We start from the raw sequence: 17,057 nt of genomic DNA, 5'->3' as shown, positions 1-17,057 counted from the left end.
GGCTGTGGAAGCAGGAAGGAGACTCCTCAGGAAGTCTTTTGGGTGAGGCCCCAGACTCCTAGGTGCATCCGGGCTGGGGAAGGATAGCTTTGGAGGAACAAGATTAGGAGTTAGAGGTCTTAGCTCTAGGTCTCGCTCTGCTGTGGAGACTCAGGCTGGCGGTCCTGCTGAGCCTCTGTCTTCTCTTCTGGGCTGTGGGGCCAGGGTGTGGGAGGATTGAGAGGGAGGACCCAGGAGGAGCTTCAAGGAGGATCTCAGCCCAGAGATGGGGTGTGGAACTGTGCTTCCTGAAATGGCATTGTGCCTGTGTTCTGCCAGTGCTACCTGTGGTCAAGGTCAAGGCAAGGTCCTCAGAGGAGCCCTGGAGTGGGCCAGGCTGGTGCTCATCCAGGATCTCCCTCTAGCGCCTCCAGGGAAAATTGGGCTGGGACTGGGGGCCAACACCTTGTCCTGGCAGGCCAGGGTAGGGACCTGGCCTTTCTTTACCCAATGCTTCTTCCTCTGTTCTCCTTGTTTTGCTCACTGTGCCTGAGCCCTCCCCTTACAGCAGCCACCTTAGAGTTCCAGGACCACCCGGAGGGCTGGGCTCTTGCAGGAAGTCAAGATGGGTGGCTGCACCCAGAGGCAGAGTGGGCTACCCTGAGGGATGACCTTGTGCCAGGTTCTGTGCTGGGCTTCTTCCAGATCTCTGATGGAATCCCTGCACTGAATTTGCAAGGTGAGTGTTACTCTCTCCATTTTACAGAAGGGGAAACCGAGGCCCACAGAAGTTAAGGGACATGGTTAGAATTTGGGTCACCCGATTCCAAAGACAGTTGCTTTTCCTCAGCGTAAACCTTGGTGGTCCTGTGGTGGGGGTGCAGGTGGCATTTTCAGAAGGTGGGGCAGTGGGAAAAATGCCGGGTCACTGGGAGAGTTCAGAGTGTCCTGGTTTGTGTACACTTGGGGTCCCAGTGAAGCTATGCCCTGAGGCCCCACAGGGCTGAGGGTGGCAATCCAGAGCTCATCCCGTCAGAGGAGGGCTCAGGAGAGAGGCAGCCATAACCCCTGACTGGATTGTGTGGAAGGAGAGAGCTTGGCTCTGGGTCTGTCCCCGCCTGGGCTTGAATCCTAGCTCTGCCACTCTTAGGCCAAGTGACATATGTCCAGACACTTGACCCCCAAGCCTCAGTGTTGCCACCAGTGCTTGGCACATAGTAGGTTCTTGGCATTTCCCCCTCCCCTCACACACTTCCTCTGCTGACTCGTGGAGATGGACAATGGCTGAGGGTACAATTTCTTTCTGGGATGTTTTCCCTTTAATAGGAGGCTTTAATGCCTGTGAACCCCAGTGGAATGATGTTTCTCTTTAATGGTGACACTTCAGGCATGGTGGCAGCTGTGGGGAGATGCGGGGCAGGGGGCGGGGGTGGCGGGGGAGGCTCGCTGGCTCCTATTTCATGTGTGGGCCTTGTTCTCCATCTCTCTCTCCCACCCCTCTCCTGCGGCTCCCACTGCTCTGTTCACAGGCAGGTCAGCGTCTCTCGTTAATTTGATTGAGGGATTTGTTCCAAGCTGCTTGCTCATCGGCTCTGTGGAAGCCTGGCCTGGGAATTGGGCATTTTGAGGCAGGCAGACCAGGCTGACCTCTGCTCTTCTAGGAAGTGAGTGGTCACTGGGTAGAGGGTAATTAACATGGGCACAGGGAGCGTGATGAACCCCCAGGGGAGGGATCCCGGGGGTGAGGTCCTAGGGAAGGATCCCCAGAGATGGGTCTTATCTGGTCCCTAACATAGACTATCCTCCCCCTGCAAGGGCCTGCTTGCACACCTGCCCTGACTCACCTGCTTGGTTCTACCTAAGGGGTGCCCACCATGACACGGTCGTGTTGTCGGGAGTAGTGGAGGGACAGAGAGGCACTGAGGGATCTAGGATCAGTGCTGCGGAGGAGCCGGCCTGGGCCTAGGGATGGGAGTGGACAGGAGCTCTTCTTTGAGGCCTCAGCAGAGCTTGAGCGCAGAGGGGATTTGGAGAGGCCCCTGGAGAATGTGCAGCCTTGAGGGAGGGACCACATGATCTGAGGGTAGAGGCCTGGGTTCTAGTTCAAGTTTTGAAGTTGGCTCCCTATGTGACCTTGGGTAATTTTCTGTCCTCTCTGGGCCTTAGTTTTCCTATCTGTGCAATGGAAGTTTTGGTCTGGATGTCTTTTGTACCCCTATCCTTGATTCTAAGAAAGCTTGGGGAAGGGGCTGCACCTCGTGGTAGAGGTGGGCTCAGAGCATAAGGCGCTAGAGAGGGGTGGGAGGCAGATGTATGAGGCTGGCACACTCATTAAGCACCTCTAAGATGGATTCCCAGCCCACCCCTCTCGCCCAGGTCACCTGGTGAGAGCCTTGGGATTTATTTCTTCCTGAGTAGTGTTATCCATTGTGTTAGCCTTGCTGCCACAGGGCACGGCTGGCTCTTGCCTGAGCTTCCTGCGGGGTAGGGTGCCTTGTTTTCCTCCAAGAGGACTCCCCTCACCCCTACCAAGCTCCTGTACCTGAATGCCCTTTACCCAGGGGGCATGGAGGCAATTCTGCCCTCCAGCCTGCTCCAGCCGGCCTGCAGGTTCAGGGTGCCCTAAGGGCTGCTGGGGCAATCAGGGCTGGCTTCTTGAAGGAGGTAGCAATATTGGTTCTAGACCTTTAAAAATAGCTGGGCAGGCACTGGACAGGTGGAGAGAAGAGTAGGTGCTTTCAGCATGCGGTTGGAAGAGGCCTGGGAGACCACGGGCCAAAGGGGAGGAGGTCCCTCGCTTATCCCTGTTCCTTATGGAGGACACCCGGGCAGGGCTTGTTGACCAGCTGACCCAACCTGTCCCCAGTTTTTGTAATTTTCTGTTCTTTCAGGCTCGGGTGCTCTACATCCTTCTCAGGAAACATCAGGTGACCCTGACATTGACCGTCAGTCACAGTGTACTCCCACAGCTATCGTTGTGAGAGGCATGTGGCATATGGCAGCTTCTGTCCCCAGCCATCTACCTGACCTTAGACAAGCCACTTCATCTTTTTTTTTTTTTTAAGATTTATTTATTTGACAGAGATCACAAGTGGGCAGAGAGGCAGGCAGAGGGGGGCGGGAAGCTGGCTCCCCACTGAGCAGAGAGCCCCATGCGGGGCTCCATCCCAGGACCCTGGGATCATGACCTGAGCCAAAGGCAGAGGCTTAACCCACTGAGCCACCGAGGCACCCCAAGCCCCTTCATCTTTTTGAGCCTGAATCCTCCTTAATCTTGAGAGGGATCATTCCGTTTCGCTGCAGAGAGCGCATTTGGAATGGACTCCAGAGAGTGACTAGGACTTCTGTGGGCAAAGACAGAAGGGGGGGGGGGGGCAATGATTCTAGGTAGCAAAGGGATGCCTGGAACCAGACTGAGGGCCTCTGCAGCCTCTGAATCAGGTGTTCCTGATGACGGGTACAAGCTCTGGAGCCAGGCTGTTTGAACTGTGGATCCTGGCTGCTCCACTTCCTAGCTGTGTGACCTTGGGCAAAGCAGGCAACCTCTCTGTTGTGTCTTGCTTTCCTCCAAGGAAAGGGAGATACTGGTAGTACCCACCTCATGGTGTTGTATTGAGGAAATGAGTGTATTTTTAAAGTCCTAGAATAATGCCCAGCACATAGTAAGTGCTTAGTAAAAGTTAGCTGCTGTTCTTACCGAGACTCAGAGGAAGGGACTTGCCCATGGACACACAGCTTGTGGTGAAGGTTCCGGATCTAGGCCAGAGCCCATTATATTCCACGCCTCTTCTCTTTACTCTGGATGCTCCTGATGTCTGCCTGTGGAGTCTAATGTCCAAGCAGGGGAGAGATTTCCCTTGGGGTGTTGCACCCAGGCTCTGACCCTAGTGTGTTCTCTTTCAAGTCCTTTGTGGGTAGAACCTTGTCTGTCTAATTCCCTGAGGACCCCCAGGGCCTGGCATAGAGTAGGTGCTCAGAAATTACTTGGTACTTGACTGGCTGCTGCTCCCAGTGCGGCTAACTGCTGGTGCGGCTCCCAGTGCTCACTTCCCCAGCTCCTCACACCTCCATCTTTTGTGCCTGTTTGGGTGGGCCCCTGCCCTGGCCCCCAGCAGCACTCCCCTCCCGCCTTGATACTTGCAATACCTACCAGCTGCCCGCCTTGCTGCTCTTCTCTCTTAGAGCCCAGAGCCGAAGGCTCTCGATTCCCCTCTTCTCCCACTGTCGAGACCCCGCCCATCTTTATCTTCTCTCTTGCGTTCTCCAGTCCTCCCCGCTTGGTCGTTAAGATGAGAATAACTCCTGAACTTGATGTCTTTGCTTCTGCTTTTATATCGAACTATAATTTGACTGTCTAAAGGTTCCTAGAGGAGAGAGGAAAAGAAATCATTCCCCATCTGTGCTCAGAGGAGATTCTATCTGCTGAGGCGATGGGGCCAACCTTGCCAACCCTCTTTAGACTGGGGCTCCGCTTAGCCAGGACGCAGGCAGGACGCAGGAGTTCAGGCAGCCTCAGCTCTGCCCACGTGTGCAGGAATCTGTACCCACTTAGCCTTCACCTCCATCTTGGGGGATCAGGTCATGCTCCTTCTTTTACAGAGGAGAGGGAGGACCCTCACCTTCCTGTCCCCTGGCCCCCCACCCTGCTCCAGGGCTCCCCACAGCCACTTAGCACTACCCTGGGAGCCGTGAGTAGAGGTGTGTTAGTGATGGTCACAACTGATGGAGGGGAGGAGGGAAGGAGCCCAGAGGGGAGAAGGGATTTTCCCAAATCCTTTATGGAGATCCCTTCTGGCGGGGAGTTTGGGGAATTTGTGGGAGGTTTGGGGAGTGGGGGAAGGAAGGGGGCTAGTCAAGAGAGTCAAGGCAGCAGAGAAGCTGGGGGAGCAGGCTCCCCCAGCCTCCCTGCCCTTCCAGTCCAGCTGTCCAGCGATCCCATTCCCTACCAGAGCGGTCAGTGATGGGCTGGGTGTCCTGCCAATGCACCACGGAGGGGTCTTTCTCCATTCTTCCACCATGCCTCACGCGCGCTCTCTCTCAAGCTTCTGGAGAGCCCACACTCCACTCCTAAGGCTCCTTACACCTGCATCTCTTTTCCTGTCTCCCTGCGGCCAGGTGGTACCCTTTCCTCCAGTCTCTGCTGAAGGTGACGCCGTGTGTGGGACCACTGTCCTCAGAGCAGCTTGTCACCCTTTGCAGTTTGGTTCCCCTGCTTGCCCTGTGACCTCGACTCCACTGGGCTGAATTAGAGTTATGGGTGTGCAGATCATTTGGCTTTTTCTCTTTGTTATGCTGGGAACCATGTTCTCTGCGGCTTCTACCCAGCCTGGGTTTCCCCCTCAGACAATGGCTGGGAGGCTATGTGAGCTGTGTGCCAGCTACTTAGAGGGTGGCTCTGGGAACGCCCTGTCTGCCAAGACTGCCCCCCAGAAGGAGAGGGTGTGGAGACAGGCTGGCCTGCTGGGGAAGCCGGTGGGGGTGCTGCCCCCCGCCTTCTCCCCACTCAGAGGCTTAGGAGAGAACGCTCGACTCCAGTCCTGCCCGTGGCAGCTTCTCTGGCTTGCCTGGGCTGGAGCAGGCCCTCCGTCCAGCCTCCCGTTTGGCTATGTAACAGCCTGAAAGTTGCACTCCTTTGTTTAGATCAGCCTATGGCTCTCCGGGCACAGAAGGTGGTGCCCAGCATTTCCATCTGCCTGATATTTGGGGTCTGTCACCTGGGTATGGCCCAAGCCCCTCTCTGCCCCTCTTCTCTGCCAGACTTTCTCCCCTTCCCCCTGAACCCCGATTCCCTTGAAGACCCCCTCCTCTCTGGATACAGCCAAGGTCCTGTGAATCCTTGTGTTCTGGGAGAGGCTTCCCTAATCCTCACAGGGACTGAAGATTCAGCCCCCAGGGCAGGGCAGGGCCCGTTAACCCGAGCTTCGCACAACTCCAGCTGTCCCTGGTGCCCGGAGAGCCTGTAGCCCCAATGGGCTCCACCAGGGAGGCCAAGGTGGCAAGCCCATTGGTTATAGAACTACAAGGTCAGGTTGTATCTTTCCATTTCTTGCTGGATGGACCTTGGGGGAGATGTGGTGGACCTTGGGGGAGAGTGGCCGGCCAGTGTTGTCTATTTCTGGGGCTTCCTTGCGTGCTATGGGGGCTTAAGCTGAGGACCCAGGGAAGGCTCAGTCAGGGGCCTTCCTGGGCAAAAGCCCTTACTTAGCCTCTGTTGGGTCCTCAACCCAAGGGGGCTGGAAGGAATTGGGTCATCAGGGCTGAAAAGTGGATGATAGAAAACCCGAGACTGGCCAGGACAAGTTCCAAGAGGTTCCCAGAACAGCTTTTTGGACCAATGTAGTGGGTGGAGAGGAGGCTGGCTCCTTCAGGGCTCAGGCTTGGGTGGGTAGAGCCATGTTCCCAGGAGCCCAGCTGGGCTAAAACCCCTGAGGGGCAAGGAAGCGAATCTGTAGGAGGCATTATTGGGGCTTTGCCGAGGATGCAGCCCTGGGATGCCAGCCCAGCAAGCATCTGCTTCTTGCAGAACGCCTTCACGTGTCTCCTGCTTCCCTACCCCCTTCCATTAGCCACCTGGGGTTGTAGTTGCCCGACTTCTGGTCTGTGAGCTCTTCTGGGCGATGGGGGTGATGGTGGCAGTAACTGCTTATGAGGACAAGAGAGACTGTTGCCACCTGTAGACAGAACTCTGTCATGCTTGCCAGGCTGCATAGCTTAGTGGAGGCAGCTCCTCCCTCTGAGACTCAGTTTCCCCCTCACCATCATGACTTCTTAGGGGCTGCAGGTTGGAGATCAGCCTAGGCAGGCCTCCATCTTTGGAGGCCACCTCCTCAGGCCTTTACCTGAACCTCTGTCTCTGTGGCCCTGGGCTCCCCTGTCTGTTTCCCCAATCCATATTTATTCGAGCCTTAACCTGCGTCTTCCAGAAGTTCTCCCTGATGCCTTTATGCCTTACTGATCTGTGTCTGAAAGTTCTGATGGTGTCCCCAGTTGCTTCCTACTCTTTGGCACACATTCCTGGCTCTGTATGGGGCTCTGGACGCAAGGAGATTGTTCCGCATGGCCTGTGTGTGGGGGCGGGGGGGCGGGTAGGAAGGGCTGTAATATCCAGCAGCAGGCTGGTGTGATTGTGCTAATGTAGGAGCCCAGAAGGAGTAACAACTCCTGAGCTGGGGCCCGTGAGGCTAGGAAGGGCGTTGAATGCCAGGTAAGGAATCTGGGCTCTGCCCTCCCTCTGCAGCCAGAGAGCACCAGGGGAGACGCCCATACTGGGCCCCGTGTTCCTGAGAGCAGACCCTCCCTATAATGGCTATAGCTCTCCTCCTCCCTTTGGCCCCTGCCTGGTGGTCTCCTACTTGTCCTACAGATCTCTGCTCCAAGAATACTTCCTCGTGAAGTCCTCCTTGACCACTGTCTGTGTTCAGAGTCCCAGGACCTTTCCTTTTAAACTCTTATCCCAGGGCGCACCCCCTCTCCCATGTGACCGTGGATTGCCCACCAGGCTTTATGTAAGGCTACTAAAGGCAGGAATCAGAGGGATTTGGTTGTCCCCTGGATTCCTGGCTCCTGGCCCAGTGCCTGGCACAGAGTAGGTGCTCAGTAAATGTTGGTTGAATATGTGAATGTCTGCAGGGGCACAGAGCCCTGGAGCTCCAGGCTAGAGGGCTGCCAGGCTGGTGGAGAGTGGGGCTGATGGGGGAAGGCACAGGCCTCCACTGAGGTGGGGACAAGGACTGGGTCCCAGCTGGCACTGTGCACCCTTTGTCATTAGGGGGGTCTTTAAAGAGCTATTTGGTGGGACAAAAGCAGTCTCCGGCAGCACCTCAGTGGGCGGGCCCGGCCTTGATTGCTCCCTTTGGAAATGCTTTGAGAACAGGTGGACTGAGTCGACTGGTCACCCCCAGGCTGGCTGGTGGCTCTGAGGAGTGGGGCCCGCCACGTGGGCGGAGACTACGGGAGGCAGGACCATTGGTGGATCCAGCCCTGACCTCAACAAAATTATTTTTAAAACCTGCAAGAGAAAGGGGATATTTTTAACCTTTGTTCCATCAAGACATCCCAAGGGAAAAAGAAGGGGGGAAGGAGGCAGGTGGAGAGTTGGAAGAGGGGCAGGGGCTTTTGTAGGGGGGAGAGCCCTGAGGACAAGCTTTTTTGTCCCCAGCCCTTTTAAATTTTTTAAAAGCTCCAAACAGCAAGAGGGACAGCGGAGTTCATTATATCGAGTTATCTCCTCCGTTTCAGGCAAAGATCAATCTTCCAGCCTTGCAGCTTCAAGGGAGGGGGGAAGGGGAGAGAGAAAAAACGGGAGGCGAAGGGAAAACTCCCTGGACCAGTTTCCGCTGGCTAACACGATTACTTGGCTGCTTGGCAGCGGCACCCGCCGCTGGCAGGCCTCCTGGCCCCCTGCCCATCACGCTCCGTTGCCAGCTGCCCCCAAGGCTCTCTCCTGAATGGGACAGGTTGGCAGGTGTGAGTGCCCCAGGCCCCCGTGGGGCGTGGGCTGCTGGGCCTGTCCTCCCAGGGAGAGCTGAGGCCCCGCTGCTACCCCGTATGGAGCGGCTGTGCCTGCTGGCCTTGGCTCAGCCTTGCGCCCACCAGCCTGCCTTTCTCTGGAGGGTCCAGTCCCACTGGGTGTGCCCTCCGGTGCCTCCCCATTTCTTCAGATGAGAGGCAGTTTGTGTAGGGAAATGAGAGCACAGGCTTTGGACCCCATAGAGCTGGCTCTGCCTATTCATTCGCTCATTCAATAAATATTTACTGAGCATCTACTGTGTGCCAAGTATTGTACACAGTACAGAGGTGGCAACAGAGCCAGACGAAAAGGACTCAGTCCCTCCCTGCCTTACAGAGCTTATGTTACGGTGAGGAGACCCCAAAGTGACAAGGATGCAAATAAAGAAGCAAGATGATGTTGGGTGGGCATAAATACAATGAAAAATGGGAAAGATTGGGGTGCATGGGGACATTTGCCCTAAGGTGACCGAGGAAGATGAAGAGGGTCCCATTCAAACCTGAATGACAGGAAAGTCTGGGGGAAGTGCCTTCTGGACAGAAGGAACAGAAAGGACAGACCCTGAGACAGGCCAGTGTGGGAGGTTCGGGGGAACACGGCAGAAGGCAAGTTCTAAGTGGTGGACAGGCTGTGGGGCAACTCGTTCTCTCTGCTGTGGAAACCCCTTGCTTATGGCAAGGTAGCCTCAAGATCTGGTCTGTAGCGTTTTCTGGCTGCCGGGACAGTTTGGTGCCAGGGCGGGAGCAGGGGGCCCATCAAGGCAGGAGGCTGGGGCAGCAGTGCTCCAAGCAAGGGCTAGAGAGGGCAGGGGAAGATGAGCAGGGGCAGTGGGCGGCTGCTGGATGTGCCCCGGGGCCACGCTGACTGGGTTTGCTGTGGCCTGGGGCGTGGGGTGAGAGAGAAACAGTCAAGGCCGAGGGAGACGTCGTTCGGGGGATGAGAATGAAGAATTCTGTTTTGGACAGTTCTGTCGGCTGAGCAAGCGGAGGTGACCCAGAGACCTCCAGACATGGCAGCTGGCACTCGGAGAGAGCTGGGGCTGGGAAGAGATTGGGGGCATGGCTGGGACGGAAAGCCATATGGCCCGCGGAGACCAGCCAAGGGGTGAGTAGACAGGAGAGAGCAGGGAGCCCCGGTGAGCCGTGGGGCCTCAGATGTTGGGAGGGGAGGAAGGCGTGGGAGGACAACCAGAAGAGGCCGAGTCCTGGGGGCCCAGACATAAAGTGTTTCCCAAAGGAGGAGGCAGGCAGCTGTGTCAGAGAATGACCACCGGGTCTGGCAAAGCAGAGGTTTCTGGGAAGCTCGATAAGAGCAGTTCTGTGGAGTGGTTGGGACGGAAGCCCAGCTGGAGAAGGAAGTGGGGGAAAAACGGGAGCGGATGTGGAGGCCTGGGTGCTTGGTAGAGACAGTTCTTGAGTTTTGCGATGAAAGGGAGCAGAAAAATGAAGGGTATGTGGGATCAAGGACCCTCCCACTTTCCTTCCCTCCATGCCTCTCTCCCTTCCTTCACAATAATGACGCTTTTCTGTATGCTTCTTGCTAGCTTCATGACCTTGGGCAGGTAGCCTAAATGCTCCGTGCTACACCTGCAGAACGGGGAAATTAGCAGTCTGGTGCGTAGTAGATGCTCAGTAAATGCGAACTGTTCTCAGTAAGGACAAAGTAAGGGTTCCCCCGGGGGAAAAGGTCAGCTGGGCATCAGGTTAGGCAATTCTGGAGGACAGTTTGACGGGGAGTACCAAAATCTAAAATCTGTCCACCCTTTGAGCTGCCCTTAAGCAGTACTCACATGCATGTGCCAGGAGGCGGGGTATCTTTTTCTAGCAAGGTTGGAAATAGAAACCAGGAGCTCCTAAGCACCCATCCTCGGGTGTCTGCTTAAACAGGTGAAGGTATGCTCCTATGTGGAGCACCCCCCCCCCGCCCCCGTGTGGCACCGCAGGGAACTCAGCACAGGCTGGGCTCCATCGGGAGTGTGGATGCTGCTGGGTTGTCTTTTCAGCGGCCGCCCTGTTAGGCTGAGGGTTCTTGGTCCCATTACCAACCATCATTCTGTGCTCTGGTCTGCTCATCTACACAGCTAAGCTGACCATAGGGGTCATCATGAAAATTAAGGGGATTCATACATAAAGTGTGGCATGTGGCATTGGGCATCTGGTCGGCACTCAGGGAACACAAGCAGGGACCCTTCTTATCTTTCTGCATGGACAGAGGCAGTCTCCCAGATCCACTGGTAGGTGAGAACACAGTTATACACCCACACAGAGGGTCTGCTCCCTGCTGTATCATCACCTGGTGTACCTCTCTGTGTGGGTAAGTGTGTGGTGAAGGTTTCACACCAGAGGGATGGTGGTTGGGACCTCTGGAGAGGTGACCAGGAGTGTTTCCTCTATAGGAGCCTGTAGCTGAGGCTCTTACCAAGAGAAAGTTTCAAGTATTGTTTGTATAATGAAACTGCAACAGGTAAAGGTGGACACAATGAGGTCTTTACCTCCTACAGGCAGTCTTCCATGATTGCACCAACCTGTACCTCACTGCTTATCAGTTCTCCTTAGTGGGTAGAAGCCACATTTCCCGCTGAGGCCACGTTTTGTCAGTGTGTGCGCCCGTGTGTGTGATCTCCTCTGTTAGCCTATGCGCTCCTTGAGGATGTGTGCTGTGTACTTTGTGGTCTGGACACGTCTAGACCAGTGGTTCTCAAAGTGTGATCCCCAAATGGCAGCCTCAGCATCACCTGGGAGCGTGTGGGAAATGCAGATTCTCAGGTCCCAGCCTAGACCTGCTGAAGCAGAAATTTAGGGGGCTGGGGGCCCAGTACCCAGCACTTGTATTTTCATAAGCCTTCCAGGTGACTCTGATGTACCTGCTGGCAGTGTTGGGGGAAATCAGAGCCTGTTGAGACTGGCCCAGGGTCAAGGGCCAGACCACTGAGCTCCAGGTCCCAGTCAGAGGTAAAGGTGAAGGCCTGGAGGTACCTTTCTGACCACAATATCTGGCCCCAGGAGGGAGGGTTTAAGGTTCAGTGCTGTGTCCAGGGGCCAGAGTACAGTCTCCCTGGCCGTGGGCACGTGTTGGGTAGGGGTCCCCCAGCCGTGGGCACGTGCGGGTAGTGAAGGCTGGTGCTCCATCTGGCGTGCAGGTCTCCTCGGGCTCCCTCTACTCCAGGGTTTGGGCAGAGCCTGGGCTGAGGTTGACAGCAGGATGGATCCTATGGGCAGTGAGTCTGCAGGTCCCTCATCCAACTATTGTCTCGTCCCTTCCTCCCTTCTCTCTGCAGGCGTCCCCCTCACGAGCCCCTGAGCCTGTGTGTGCCCGTGAGGTAAGCAGCTGCTGCCTGGGGCTGATGCACGAGGTGGGGGGGGGGGCAAGGGTGTGTGCGGGGCAGGTTCCAGGCCCAGCGTCTTCCCCTCCTCGGCCCTCTCTCTGCCAGCCCCTTTCATCTCCCATCTTCTGGAGCTGCCTTTGGCCTCCTGCAACCACATTCCTGGGGCTTTTGAGTCACAGGGTGAAGATAGGGGTGAGGAGGTTTGGGGATGAGCTCTCAGGAGGAAGGAAGGAGGGTGGCTCCTCTGATGGGATTAGGGTTCCCAGTGCTGGGGAACCCCCTAGGGAGCAGCTGTTGGGATCCTGGGGGTGCTTGGGTCAGGCACCGGCAGGAATGAGGCTTGGGGAGCCTGGAGGCCCCTCAGGAAGCAGGGTGCAGAGCTGTGGGCCCCTCAGGTGAGGTGGGCCTGTCTGTTGGGGGTGGGTGGGCAGGCCAGGTTGAGGCTGTGGTTGCTCTGGGTGGCCGGCCACTGGCCTCAGAGGCTTGGTCGTGCTCTGTGGTGAGTCAGCCTTTTGGGGGCTATGCCTCCTGTGCCTAGAGAATGTGGTTGGATGAGGGGCAGGCTCCAGAAGTCTCAGGGGACAGACAGGTCATCCTCTGCCCAGCTTCTTCTCCCCATCAACTTCCACGTCTCCTCCGACTCCATTTCTGAGGGGGCTTCGCCGAGTGGATGATTTCTGGAAGGGCTTCTAGCTTCTAGCTTGGTGTCAGGGGGCCCGAGTGGGTTTGCTGAGCAGAGGGGTGAAAAAGGTGGGGCTGGCACTGCTCCCTACCCCCCTCTAGAGCCCGCCATAGTGACAGCAGCTGGTGGGAAGCCACAGAGCCTTCCCGGTGGGGCTACCCGGCCTTCCGCCCTCATCGGGCGGAGCCCTGCGGCACACTGAGCTGGGGCAGGGCTTCCCTGAGATAAGGGGCTGGAGTTCTGGCTTTGCCCCTGTCTGTGTGACCCATGCCCCTCCATTTCCTCATCTGTTACAAGGGGTACTAAACGGTGCATCCTTCCGGCGTGTGGGGTAAAGGCAAGGCCAAGGAGGGAGTCTGGCGCGGCTGGTGCTCAATAAATGTGAAAACACGTGTTTTCACATTACTCCACAGCATGGACCAAGCTGTGCGTGCCCAGAGCCTCGTGTGGGGCATCGCACGGTAGGGGGGTACTGCAGGACTCTGGGGGACGGAGAGCTGCAGCCCTTGGCGGCTGAGAAGCCGCTACCATTCTGGTGAGGAGGAGCTGGCGTGGGGAGTGGGAGCTGGGGCTGCATCAGGTCAGTGGGCAAACCCGGCGGGGCTGTGGTGGGGGGGCCTCTCTCAGGCTCCCTCTCCGGGGCATAGCCCATCCTTCCCAGGATGCACTTTCCTCTCCTCCGTGCCTGCATGCGGACGGCCCCTCCGCTCAGTTTGTCCCCCTCTAGAGGCCACCCCAAAGTAGCTGCCCCCAGCCCTCCTGGGCTCTGGCTGTCCAGGGCAGCGGTCACACGCGGTCCTGGCTGCCTGTACATGTGGGACTGTTCCATGATGTGCTGCCCACCCCCTCAGCAGAAAGCCTTCTGGGAAATGAGGGCAGGGGGAGGCTCTGAACCGCTGCCTACAGTATTGGCACCTGAGGGCAGTTTTTGTCCTGGAGCCTGGTACCTAGGCCTGGCATGTTCTCCCTCACATGCCTCCTATGGTTCTGTCCAGCTCCCCAAACAGTCATCCTGTCAGGAAGGGGGTTGCTCAGGGATAATAAAGATAATTAGTAGCTAAGACATTGTATGTCAGGTACGGGTAAGTGAAAATTGTTCTGTTATCCTCATTTTGCTGCTAAAGAAATGGAGGCCAGAGGGGTACAGTGACTCCCCCAAGGTCACACAGCTGAGCAGCCATGGGCACGATTTTGACCCATGTGGTGGGGATGGGACAGGATACATTTACTCCACAAGTAGCAATGGGGGGATGAACAGCCAGAGGGGATCGCCAGTTACTCTGGGGTAGCAAGACCAATGGACAAAGGCCCAACTTTGGTATCACAGTGGTGTGAGCCCATTCTGAGCCTCAGCTTCCAGCTTCAGCTTTGGGGCTGGTGGGGTCCATCTCTGGTTTTGCTCATAGGCTGTCCCTCAGGAGAGCCCCTCAATGCCCCAAGAAGCCAGGATGTGGGCCATATGACAGATGTGGAAGCTGAGGCTCAGAACGGGCTCACACCACTGTGATATCAAAGTTGGGTCTTTGTCCCTTGGTCCTGCTAACCCAGAGTATCTGGCGATCCCCTCTGGCTGTTCATGCCCCCATTGCTACTTGTGGAGTAAATGCATCCTGTCCCATCTGCTAAGCCTGATGCCTACTTATAAAGCTGGAGGGAGGGGGAGGCCTGGGCAGGTCTAGACAGAAGGACACAGACAGGTGGGTGTGGAGCAGGGACTGGACTCTGGGTTCAGTCTGGGATGTCATGTTGAGCCCTGTCCGCCCTCAGTCACAGGTCCTTTCAATGGCCTGGGGCAGTATAAGTCGCTGGTAAGGACCTGAGCCATGGCCTCAGAAAACCTGCTGTGGACTCCAGCTCCGGTACTTGCGGGCTGTGTGACCTGTGTCAACGTGATCCTTAAGCTTTGTATACCTCAGTGTTCTCATCTGGAAAAGTTAGCATGATGGTAGAACCGCCTCCCCCCCACCCCACCCCCCGGAGTAGTTAGAAGATTAGCTGGAGCATTCACACCCTGCGTTAGCAGTGATGCCTTCTAGGTCATATGCTCTCAACAAATTCAAGTCATAGTTGTCAGTGATGTTATTAGCAAGGCTGTGGAATGTTCTAGAATGAGAGCGGGGCCCTCCCAGTTCCTTTGTGGCACTAGAGGCCAGAGCCAAGAGGGACAAGGCTGAAGTCTGCCTCTATCTCCTCTTGCTCCACTTCCCACTCTGGGCCTTCTGCACCAAGTTCCCTATTAGCCGAGGAGTAATAGGGGAGCAGCTCTGTGGGAGGTAGGGAGGGGGGCCATTTTACATATTAACCATGTACATATTTATACCCACCGTATTCCATGAAGTATTTGTGAGGGCTTTCAAACATACACAGGATACTAATAAGACAGACATAATCCAGGGCGGGGAACATAGATGAAAACATAGAACATAGAAGAAAAGGCTTGGGGCACATTAGGGCACGGATGCATATGGCTAGATGCTGGGTTGCATATTTAACCCTGTGCTTCCTGGTGGTCAGAGCAAAAAGGGAAACATTAGCTGTAAGATTCCCTCCCTCCTGGGGAGTTAAGCTGCCTAGGTCCCCAGAGGCAGTGGGTTTCCAGGAGGGGTCTGGGAGAATGGGACCTGACAGGCTTCCCCACACTTGTCAGGTTGGATCAAAGCAGCCACAGCCCCCTCCTCAGCATAGGAGTCCTGAGATTAGAAGTTCACATGGAAGCCTGGGGAGCGGGGTGGGGAGGTTGAGGACAAAGTACCTGGGAGTGCTTGGTTGGGGTCTGGGGGGAGGCCTCCATTGTGTCATTTGCACTTGGTACCTGGGCTGAGGGAGACTGAATTCGGTGAACAGTGAAGCAGGCCTGATCCTGTTGGGATCCCCACCCCCAGCCCCCCTTTTCCAGGGCAGTGCTGGGCCCGACTCAGAGATCTCATCTGGTGCCAAAGGGCTCTCATAGGCCATCTCTTTTAACGTTCATTTTGCAGATGTGGAAACTGAGGTCCAGAGGGGACTTTTGAGTACTTCCTATGTGCCAACTGTTCCAAAGACACTACCCACTTCCTCCTTAACTGTGCCCTGTGGGTGGGCACGAGGAAGCCGCGGCTCAGGGAGATTGAACAACTTTCCCAGGGCTGCACAGCTGGAAGGAGCCAGCCTTGAACCCAGGCCTGTCTGGCCTTGAGAGACAGGAGGAGATGAAGGGTGCTCTTTCCCCTCTGAATCTTGGCTGGTCATGGTGGGGACAGCATTTGTGCCCCACAGAAGCTCCGGATTTAGGGAGTGGGGTCAGATGCTTGATCTGGGTCAGGGGGCTGGCCAGCTCCAGGCAGGAAGACCCCCCTTCTGCACAAAAGTGATGCTGGGGCACAGGGCAAGGACAATGTGGGGTTGGCACTGGGCCACAGCTCCTGCTGCTGGTGCCCCTCAGTTCCCCCGACCCCGGGGGTCTGCTGTTCAGCTGTGGCTGTACATGTGCAGGGCAGGTCCTGAAGCCTGCTCTGCTGTTCCACTTTTCACCTCGAGAACTATCAGCGTCTCCCCATTGCCTGGGCTGCAGCTCCCTGTGCCTGGCCTCCCCGACTCTCAGCCCTGAGCCTAGCTCAGCCCTTGGGGCTTTTCTGCACACTCTCCTGTGGTCCAGATCTGCAGGTGCTCATGGGTTTGGATGGTTGCTGGAGGTGCCAACCTCCTCTCTCCTCCCCACTGCCCCTCCAACACCCCAAAGACGGGGGGAGTCTTTCCTGCTCCCTCCCAATGCTGCCTGGATTCCCAGAGGAGCGGGGGCTCCATAAAGCCTTGCAGGGAAGGAGGGTTAGGAAGATGGTACTTTTAGGAACGGCACCGGATGGGTTCTTCAGTGCTCAGAGTCTGGGCATATATTCAGCCAAGTCCAGACCTCAGAAGGGCCCATGAAATAGGACACCAACAGCATACCAGCAGCAAACCCAGCTGATGCTTCCAGAGTGCCTCCCGGATGCCAGAAACTGTTCCAGGCATTTTACAAATCTTTATTTATTTAATCCTGACCACAACCCCTCAGGCTATTTCTACTGAAGAAACTGAAACAGAGTGGCTAAGTGACTTGCTCAGAGCAACACAGCCCTCGAGTGGCCAAGTGGAGATTTGAACCCAGAGAGCCGGATTCCACAGAAAGGGAAGGGGCCCACCTTTTATTATGCGTCCATGATATTCCAAGCATTTGGTGCGCACTAACTCCTTGGCTCCTCCTGAGGACTGGGGAGGGAATAACAGGACACCCCCCCCCCCCACCTTACAGACGGAGGAGGCGGGGCTCAGAGAGGGTGAGACCTGCCTGAGTATGCATGGCTGGGAGGGAGAAGAGGAAGTGGGAGGCATTCCATCTGACCTCGAAGCTGGAGCTTGAGCAGCCCCTTGAGTTCTCTCCCGGGAGGCTGAAGGAGTGGACAGGAGTGAGGCAAGAAGTCTTCTTCCACGTGGGGCCATCACTTGGGCCCCAGTTCTCAGCGACGCTTTGGTCTGCAGTCTGGCTGGGAATTGGGCAGGCTCTGGGGGCTGAAACTCAGAGACGGGCCCTGGCACCCCCCCCC

The 17,057-nt window shown here is 56.4% G+C and overlaps 1 protein-coding gene across 5 annotated transcripts in view; it reads left to right on the top strand.

Moving 5' to 3' along the window:
• The window catches only part of LINGO1 (leucine rich repeat and Ig domain containing 1), a 191,234-nt gene that overhangs the window by 62,928 nt on the left and 111,249 nt on the right, over nt 1-17,057 (top strand). Inside the window, exon 3 of one of the 5 annotated variants that reach the window (XM_059371779.1) lies at nt 11,766-11,807. The exons of the other annotated variants lie outside the window; for them this stretch is intronic. The gene's annotated coding sequence lies outside the window, so the exon portion shown is untranslated. The remainder of the gene's footprint in view (nt 1-11,765; nt 11,808-17,057) is intronic. 5 annotated transcript variants of the gene reach the window in all.

This window comes from Mustela nigripes, chromosome 13, assembly GCF_022355385.1.
Source record: "Mustela nigripes isolate SB6536 chromosome 13, MUSNIG.SB6536, whole genome shotgun sequence".
Lineage (NCBI taxonomy): Eukaryota > Metazoa > Chordata > Mammalia > Carnivora > Mustelidae > Mustela > Mustela nigripes.
Note: the sequence above shows the minus strand (reverse complement) of the source record. Positions and strands in the feature narration are given on the sequence as shown.